The sequence below is a fragment of the Eucalyptus grandis genome, chromosome 6 (assembly GCF_016545825.1).
Source record: "Eucalyptus grandis isolate ANBG69807.140 chromosome 6, ASM1654582v1, whole genome shotgun sequence".
Taxonomy (NCBI): Eukaryota; Viridiplantae; Streptophyta; class Magnoliopsida; order Myrtales; family Myrtaceae; genus Eucalyptus; species Eucalyptus grandis.
In genome coordinates, this window is record NC_052617.1 from 52,815,028 (window position 1) to 52,824,792 (window position 9,765).

Sequence of the window (9,765 nt, forward strand, 5' to 3'; positions counted from 1 at the left end):
TAATGACCTAATTCTAATGACAGGCAATTTCTAATTAAATGCATCTAACAAAAATCACTAAATGACGTGCATTGTATGAAACTAATTCTATATGACGTGCACATGATTTTTATTTTCCTAATAAGCATGCAATCTATTTAGGAGAAATTATCTAAACCTATAATATGCAATCTTAGCATGCAATGACGTGCAAAGAATGCCCTAATTCTACATGACATATGCATAATGACTTTTTTTTTTTTTTTTTTTTTTGTGTTTTTCCTTTTTTCCCTTTTTTTAAATTTCGAAATTAATAATTGCCAAATAATTAAACATGCAATCCAAATTAAAAAAAAGAACTAGCAACCTAAATTAATTGATTTGATTTTTTTATTTTGAAAATTCGAAATAAAATTCCTATTATGAACATGCAAACCCTAAAACTACATTTTTTGATTTTTTTTTAAAGAAAACTAATTTAAGTAACACCACAGCAAATCAAGCCATATTGATTTCCAAATCGACGAACCATATCTCGCGCATGAGATCGGGTTGGCCAATTTCACATAAATCACAATCGGATCTCGAGCGGGAAATCGGATTGGCAATTTTTTAAAGTAATTGCGAGTCGGATTTCTAGCTTGAAAATCGGATGACAATCACTAGTTGCAATTTCATATCATGGAATTTCAATTTCACATTAAAGGAATAATTACACTAAAAGATAAAATAAAATAGCAAAAATAATAAAACAAAAATAAGATAAAGAAAATACCTAAATTTTCTTTTGTTTTTCTCTTTTTTTTTTTCTAAAAAGAAAAAGAAAAACAAAGGCGTGGCCGGTCCGGCGAGGGGGATCACCGGCTAGGGTTCCGGCGAGCTCCGGAGCGGCGTGTCGGCGAGAGGCGCGAGGGAGCGTCGCGGGTGCCGCTCGGGGCCGGAGGCGAAGCGGAGGCGGCGTCGGGCGGCACGGGCTGCGTCGCGGGGGCTGCGTCGGGCGCTCGGATCACGGGCTTCAGCCGGCGGGGGCGCTGCGGGGACGGCGGGAGGCCTCGGTGGCTGCGATGAGGAGCTCCGGCGTCTGGATCGGGGCGTGGCGCGGCGTCCGGTGAGAGAACCGGATCGGGGCGGCGTCGCGGCGGGAGCAAGGGCAGCGTCAGATGTGGGTCTTCAACGAGGCTCGGCACCGGTGAAAGGGAAGCCTCGAGCTGGGTTCGGGCCTTCTGTCGTCGGGGACCTCGGATTTGCAGGCGGAGGGACTCCAGCGGCTGGATCTCGGCTCAGCTGCGGCTCTAGGTCACCGGTGGCTTGGGATCTGACGGCGGAGACAGATCTGCAGAGGAGGGTTGCAACGGCAGGGATTGGCGCGGCGTCCGGGGCTTCTGTTGCGGGCGCGAGCGAGAGGTGAGGCGGAGGCGGCGGGTCGCGGGCCGGAGCGGGCGGCGTGTCGTCGAGGCTCCGGGGGCTCGGCGTCGGGCGGCGCAGTCGTCGGGGCTCGCGGCTCGGCGCTCGCGGACGGAGATCGGCGACGGCGACGGCGGGGTTCGGCGGCGACGGGGCGGCGAGGCCCCCTGCGGGGGAAGATGAACAAATCGCGCAAGGGGGCTTTTCTTTCTTTTTCTCTTTTTTTTTTTCTACTTTTCCTCTCTCCACTCACTTTTTCACCCTTTGCTTTTTTACCGACGGAAAGGACCCCCTTCTCTCGTGCTTTTCTCTCTGAATTTGTTCCCCTTCGATATGACCGAATGTCTCAAATGCGTGGCCTCCTCCAACCCTACGCATTTAATTTATTTATAAGCCACGGTTAGGGTTTTAATTTTTCCAAATCCGTATCCACGAAAATTCCTTTTTCCAAATGCAATATTTGCTTTTGATACGATTTAGGATTGCAAAAGGATTCTTCCAAAATTTGAAATCTCACACAAATCAATCCGTAAAATCTTTCCGAGGATACGGGCTTGGGCCTATTTACTCCCTTCGTGGGCTTAGTCCAATTGTCAAATTAATATTCTGAACCATCAATTTGAACACATTTGTCACCGGCCCAATGTAAATGCAAATTAAAATGGATGCACCTAAAACTATATGCTATGCAATTAATTAATTAACTAATATTTTTTTAGGGCTTAAAATTAATCCATAATTTTTTAATGCAACTAATAATTAAAAGGGTCACCAAAATTTAGGTGTCAACAGCACTTCCTCCATATGCCGCGATCCTCGAGCCAATCCTTCAAAACCTATGACCCAACGCACCTTTAAAAACCTATGACCCAAAGCATTCGAACGTGGGCTTTTGCTCTGTGGAGGAGCCTAGAAGGCGTATGAGCATCGACAAAGTTGCAACCCAGCTACACTTGATTAGGCAGAAACTTTTTGCAGCTTCTTTACCTAGAGGGATGAGACACGAAAGGCTGACACCGAAAGCAACAAGTTCTTAGTTTCCTAGAACGAATCTTTTTAGTGCTATTCGAGTATGAAAAAGGAAAACAATGAATGTCCGACTTTCCTAACTTCCTAGTAAATCTAAGAAAGGATTGTCCCCCGCATTCCTATTTTAAAAGATTAGCCATCGATTCTCCCTTTGTAACATTTTTGGGCTGAATAACATTTTTTGATTCCCATTAAATTTTGTTTGTCCCCACATTTTTATGTGTGACTCGTGAGAATTCTAATAAACCCACATATTTTCAGCCCTGCTGTCACATAGGTAAGATTCTCCGCAGGATCAAATAGATAAACTAAGATACTACAAAACAGAGATTCAAATGAATATCTTACTTTTCGATTTTAGAGCGATTCGCGAATGTTGAACCAGCCTATTGAAAAAAAGAAGAAAAAAAAGAACCCCGAACTTGGAAAGTTTTCGGCATTGGAATCACGGGGTTCATCGTTCGATCATTTGTACATTTGAACTTGTGATTCAACTTCCAATCTAGGGCGTGACAAGCACGATAACAATAATTCACCGTACTACAAATCGAACAGCGATGAAACTCATGAGATCGAGTCTCAGGGCGACTGCATCCCACATGTGAGCACATCCTAAGCCCTTCCTCTAACATGCTTCAACCCAGTTCAAGCCACTCTTACAAAAACCTATTGACCGGGTGCAACTCCGGTGCAGGCACATGACACTCGAAATCGCTAAGAAGAGCATAGGCTAGAGCTCATAACTGTAAATCTACATGCGAGTGCCAATTTCCAATATCGCCATAATTGCAAGTAAAAATCAGTTCTAGCTCTCGAAGATTGGCTAGGATCAATAGTTGTCGTCCCTTAGCTATGTCACTATGCAAGCCGTAACCATCTTGAAGGCAATGTCCCAATTCACGAAGTGCGTCGATATGGCCAAGGGAGGCAAGTCGGAGCGCATAGGGCCACTCTGGCCGCAAGATCATTCCTTGGTTGGCCGCTGCCGTTGAATTGGATTAGGGCCAGTGAGATCAATGAGGGAGCGTGAGATTGTATAGCGGCCTTTGCCATCAAGGACAGCCAGCACGCTCTTTTTGTCAAGCAATAGAATCGGATCTACAACGAAGGTTTAAGAAAGAAAGCTGGACATGCATTTTTTTCTCCAAATATCACATCGACACTTAGTCTATCATGATGTTGGTCCAGCCTAAGGACCTTAAACAAAGGCCGTGGTTATCGGAGCCCCTATTCCATGTAAATAAAACGGAAGGGTTAACTGTGGGGGGAATTTGTAACCAAATTTGGAAAACACCCCCCGGCCATATAGAGTAGCCGTGAACAAAATAATTTCCTTTTTCCAATTCTAATTTTTTCTCCACATATCATATCAATATGTTTTTCTCAAGCAATAGATGGCAATGGATTTTATATGAATGTAGTGTCCCTTCGATTAACAATTCTAACTTTTAGGTTAATTTTCAAACATTACATTAAAGCAAAAACTTGTTTTAGTCATGCCCACAAGCAGTGGTTTGCATCGGAGGTGAAATACTAGAGCTTGAAGTTTTGGGATTTGATTGGTCATGTTGCCAACCGCTTATTTAATTGCTGCTCTGTTTTTGTAAGGACCCAGTCCCTCTGTGTGATATTGTCCGCTTTGGATCACTTGCCTTGGCGCGGACAAACCGCCATCCCAACTACGGTCTTTTCTTTCACGGTTTTAAAACGCGTCACACATATTAAAGGACCCAAGCCTTAATGTAATATTGTGTTAGTGGGCCCCAAAAGACGAAACAGAAAAAGAAGCTGAAACGTCAATAAAGCAAAAAAGGAGAGGGGAGAGGGTTCAGTTAAATAGAAGCTGAGGGGTCCTTGACTAGAAAGAAAAGAAAGAAAAGAGAAGAAGAAGAAGAATAATAAGAGAAAGGTGAAGAAATGAAATGGGTTTTTCCACGTGCACGCCTCGGATGCCTCACCAAGCCAACTCAACTCCATAACGCAGCACCCGGTAAGAGATTAGGCCCCTCGTTCGTCCAATTGAAGTAATTTTTGGATTTAGGGCTCAAATTCAAAATTTTTGGAAAATCGAGCGGCGAAGTCTAATTTTGGAGCGTTAAGCCATGTGTTTTTGTAGGAATGGTAGTTTAGGGTGTTGTGGAGCCATGTGATTTTATGGATCGTGATTTGAGCTTATGGTTTGTCCGAAACAAAATTTCAAAGTTTCCCGCGCGCAGTGAACAGTACGCGTCCAGCAGTTTCGGGCCCGTATTTTGTCATTTTTTGGCTTGATTTTGGGACGGTCAAGTTGGGATTCTTGTAATATGTGTCAAGGGCTCTCTATTGACTATAAATACGTTCGGATCGGGGTTCGGAGGAGAAAGTTAAGGCGCGATCAAGTTTTGCACTTAAACTCCGTGTTGCAAATGGCTTGAACAATCGTTTTGGTTATGCGAATTGTTAGTGCGTGGAAGTGCTTTTGTTATAGTTAAGGCGTAATTTATTTGTTTTGTAGTGGAGATAGAGTTTTATTAGATTTTAACATTTTTCTCGGTTATTTGATAGGGCCTTGAGTTCGACGATACGAGTATCGTTCGTTGTTTGGTCGTAGACGACGAGGTGAGTGGTACTACATCTTCTTTGGTTTTATAAAATGTTCTTCTTGAATCAAGAAGAACATTTTCATTGCATAAAAGCCAGATTGAGCAATTGCTACTCTTTGGTTGATTGTGAATGTTTGAAAAGCATGTTATACAAGGTTTGCGGAGAAACATATATGAAATTGCTTTGTGACTGATTTATGGAAATGTTTATGATGATTTGAGAAATGGATATGAAATGGATGATGGGCTATGTTGCAAAATGTTATTTGTTTGGTTTAAGATATTGATTTCTGGATTGAATTTCTAGTATTGGAGAATGATTATTTATGCTAAATATGACTGTGAACCTAGTGAGGGGTTTTTGGGGTATGCATACCAGGTTTAGGATATCATTTTGGGCCTAGCCATCGGCTTTGTAGGTGGAGACCTTGCTAAGGGGAGAATCTTGGTCGCTTTGTCACAAGGCGTTGTGTCGTGACCATGGTTAGTTATTGAGCAAAAGATTGATCAATGGATAGACCATTGATATGTGTTTTTGATGGAGATTATTCAATGGATTCAAGCATTGATACTTGACTTTTGATGTCGATTTAAATGAGTTTTCCATATAAGTATAAAACTTTGATGATAAGAAATAACTATTATAAGATTCAATATGTATTTTATATATTGAGTTGGCGTTATGAAGTTTGGTATTGCTTTGTATACATGCATAGTGGTTGTTCGATCTGCTTAGAAGATATGTACTACTCACTGAGCTGTTGTTGCTCATTCCACTCCTCCTTTGATCTTTTCAGGTTCCTCAGTTAGCAGCGAATAGAGCGAGGGTGCCGTCGGTGGGAAACTTTTCGGGAGTTCTATTTTGTTTTTGGTATGGTTTAACGAAGTGGTGCAAATGATACTTACTAGTAGTTGGATCGTCTGAGTTTTAAACGTATATATCTTTTCTCTTTTTGGTGGATTATAGAAACTCTGATATTGCAACCAATTTGTTGGTTTATCTGATATATGGTTTGAGATATATATAAATTAATATCAATTTGTTGGTTGTGTTTGAGGCTGCGTCCTTTGTAAAGAAGGAAGGCCGTGTCATCTCCATTCTTTGTAGTTTTGGGGTGTGATAGTTTTCATTTCTGGTCCTTGATGTCCATGAGCTAGTCAATTATGCAGAAGCAACAGTAACTTCTCTTGTTGACACCACAATTAAAAAAAAAATGAGTTAATTCATCTACTTGCGAGGTCAACTAGTACGGCCGACCGGGCAAGAATTTGAATGAATGGCATTAGTAGCTAAAATAACCAAAAGGCTTGGCATTTTTCTGTTATTTGAATCTCCTATGGTTCATAATGTTAATCATGTGGAAAGTATAGGGAAAGGAGGAGAAATAGTTTATGCAACTCTTTCTTGAGGATTTCCTGACCTCGTTATGTTTGGAAGGTATTCCGCTCAATATGGTCACTGTGTATGGATGTTACAATGAAGCAGCTGGTTGTTTGGTTGGGCAGTGGCCTCTACAATTCGACTCGATCTCCATTTCTCATGACTTTTTTGCTTCCTTTTTTCTCACTTTTCCTTTTGTTGATGAAACTTCCTCTAGAGCGATTCGTCCATCCAGTCCAGTATCATATTACTACGCTAGTTAGTAGTTAAAACTTCCGAATATCCAACGTTCTGGCTGCTGTCTTTTCCTGTTCATACACAAGCATCTAACTCAATCTTGTACTCCTGTCCACAGGCGCACTTCACGAGCTGTGCTATTCCCCGTTAAAAGGAGATGAACAAATGATTCTGGCGAAGCAATTATACAAGGTTACCAAGGAAAATATCTGAACAGAAGGTTGCGTTACATAATTATTCATTTGAGTTGAGACAGCAAATATGGAAGACAACGGAGTTTGAATATAGGATGAAATCCTATCTGATGGGAACACTCCCCCAGTTAACAGCAAATTGTTCAAATAGGAGATTGTTGACAATCCGTTTCACATTTAAAACAAAAAGGGAAAATCAGAGTTTTGGAATAGTTTTACCCTCAGTTTCTCGATTTGATTCTGCACAGACTGCAGAACTCGGTTTCCCCAACAATATCAGCTAAAAGAGCTTTGTGTTCCTTCTCCAAGGTCTCAACATCCATTACCCTTAGCTCTCCCTGCATTGAACCACAGAAAACAACATATGTTGAGACATAAATACAACCAAGTACAATCAATAAAAAGTCCTGGACCTGCACTTTAAGGATCCATTTTAGAAGCAAGTTCAGCAGATAAGCCGAACCACATTAATAGAACTTCAAGTTGCCTATGTCTGTAATAATTCGGTTCATTGAAACAAAATGCAGATATTCCACATAGGTATTGCATGAAATATTAAGTATTGAGGTGATCGAGTATAATCCGTACTTGACAACACCTATTGTCTTGATAAACACCTGGAACTCATCTGACTTGCTTTTCATTTGCTCAATTCCCTGCTTCATCTGCAATAAGAGGAGTTGCACGAGCACCATTAGTGTTCATGGAGAAAGATGATGAGCTGCAAATTGAGGATATTAACTCCTAGCGTTTAGTTGCCTCTAAACAACCGCTTCTATATTTCATCATTACAATAATGGCTTCTATTGTCCAAGTGATAAAAATTATACATCACTCTCATGGCACAAGGCAAAATTAACAGATGTAAATGGAAGCATAAATACAAAATCAAAACAATAGCCCCCTTGTAGGTATCAGTTATAGAGATGAGGCATGCCATTTAAATGGAGGCTGCTCTATGGCAGTTTCCTGCTAGATTATAAAATTGAAATGGAACATGCTTCATTCAGGACCACAAGTTGGCATGCTCTATTCTCTAGTGCTTATCTCTCAAGATGAGCGTTGTAGTGCATATCAACACATATCCGCCCTAACCTTTGACAATGAGGTAAAAATCATTTTAACAAGGGAAATGAAATCAACACATTGTGAAAATTAGATGTGGACTACTTAGCTGCAGAATTTTGTGCAGCTAGCTTAGCTTTTGTTCTTTGTATTGCGTCAAGTTTTGCTTTGGCAGAATCCACACTAAAGATCAGTTCCTTGCTTGGTTCATTGTTCTGTCAGATCAGGCATTTAAGTAACTACTCTGTTCAATGAATATAATTCTGTTGGTTTTAGTTTTCATCTGTAAGTACCACCTTATCAGTAAGCAGGTGATTGGAAAGTTTGCCTCTTTTTGCGAAGGTATCAGCATTAGATATCAAAAGTAAACCGTAATGGAAGTTTTGTAACACAACCTTACGATGCCCTCAGTACGGGGAGCATGGCTCCTAATTGTATCTGCTTACTGGCGCTTACATGCAGGTGAGAAGTTTTCTTGTTGTAGATCCTGCCTTACGTTGAAACATCAGATTACGATGACAAGATGAAGCAACAAATGGCCCAACAACACCGAGGACTAGACTAGTAATGTGGCTTTAATGATGGACACAGTTGAGTAATTGACTACCTCTGCTTTACTAGGTACATTGACAGTGCTCCAGCCAAAAATAAGGAAAGGTTGACAGAGACTCAGCAGTTATTAAAGGGAATTGACGAACTTGTCTCAATGATATATTTGTCAAACTAAACCCATACCAATGTAAAGAAAAATGAAACCATTCTTGTTTTAAGTGTATAGCCAATGATGATCTATGCTGAAGAAATAGGTGTCATGCTGTGATAAAGCACAATGGATCACAATATTGATGTTGAAAATGCACATGTTGAGATCTGGGTTAGATGCTTTTTAATCAAGGGCATATTGTCTCCCTAATGTAAACACTACTCGTTCCCCATTGATTTAATAAATTATTTTACTCTCAAAAAGCATTGAAAAAAATATTGTAATGAATTAAGGTCAAACTCATGCATGCATTTTCTGATTGATAATGAACAGATTATTTACTTCGTAATAAAAAGTATAGTACAATTTTTTATCAGCAACGCAAAAGAAAATTAATACGTTTTCTGGGAACCAGAGTGGATAGATGGAAGAGAGTGCTCTGTAGTCCAATTGATTCATCATTTCATGTCACGATCTGAGATCCTCTTCATGGTGGAGGATCTTAAGTAGAGTATTTACATTGAAGAAAGTGGTCTGTAGTCCAATTGATTCATCGTTTCATGTAATGATCTGAGATCCTCTTCATGGTGGAGGTTTTTAACTAGAGTGAATACACGGAAGAAAGCGCTATGTAGTCCAACTGATTCTTCATTTAATGTCATGATTTGAGATCCTCTTCATGGTGGAGGATCTTGGGGTCTCTTCACTCATCTTGATTTCACATGTATGAACCCATTCACTCATATCGATTTATCATTGCTGACTAGTTTAATTGAATAGTTGGTGGGTGTCATGCCCTGAATCGCCGAGCACGCGAACATCCCAAAATGATCGATAAATTTGCGACATCTCAGGATGCGTCGCCGACCCATTCTTTTTATCTTTTAATTAAACGCAAGCAGAAGCATTTGATATAAACAACACCCAGTCAATCATAACAAATATAATAGGGATAGCACGGACACCACAACATCAAACCAAACACTTCAATTACAAATTTACTGTTAACCTTAGGAAGTTTAGTGATTACAAGCCCTTACACCGGCAACTTTCAACCACCCAACAAAACCAACAGAAGGTTAGGGTTAACCTAAACTTCACTAACGTTAGGCTAATCTCTCGTCTCCAAAGGGACCTTGAATCGAGCATGATGATTCTCAATATCACGGGCCTGAAAAATATTAATCAACA

The 9,765-nt window shown here is 40.6% G+C and overlaps 1 pseudogene; it reads right to left on the reverse strand.

Moving 5' to 3' along the window:
- Window positions 1–1,149: 1,149 nt before the first annotated feature.
- Window positions 1,150–7,501, reverse strand: LOC120294530 (annotated as a pseudogene).
- Window positions 7,502–9,765: the final 2,264 nt, after the last annotated feature.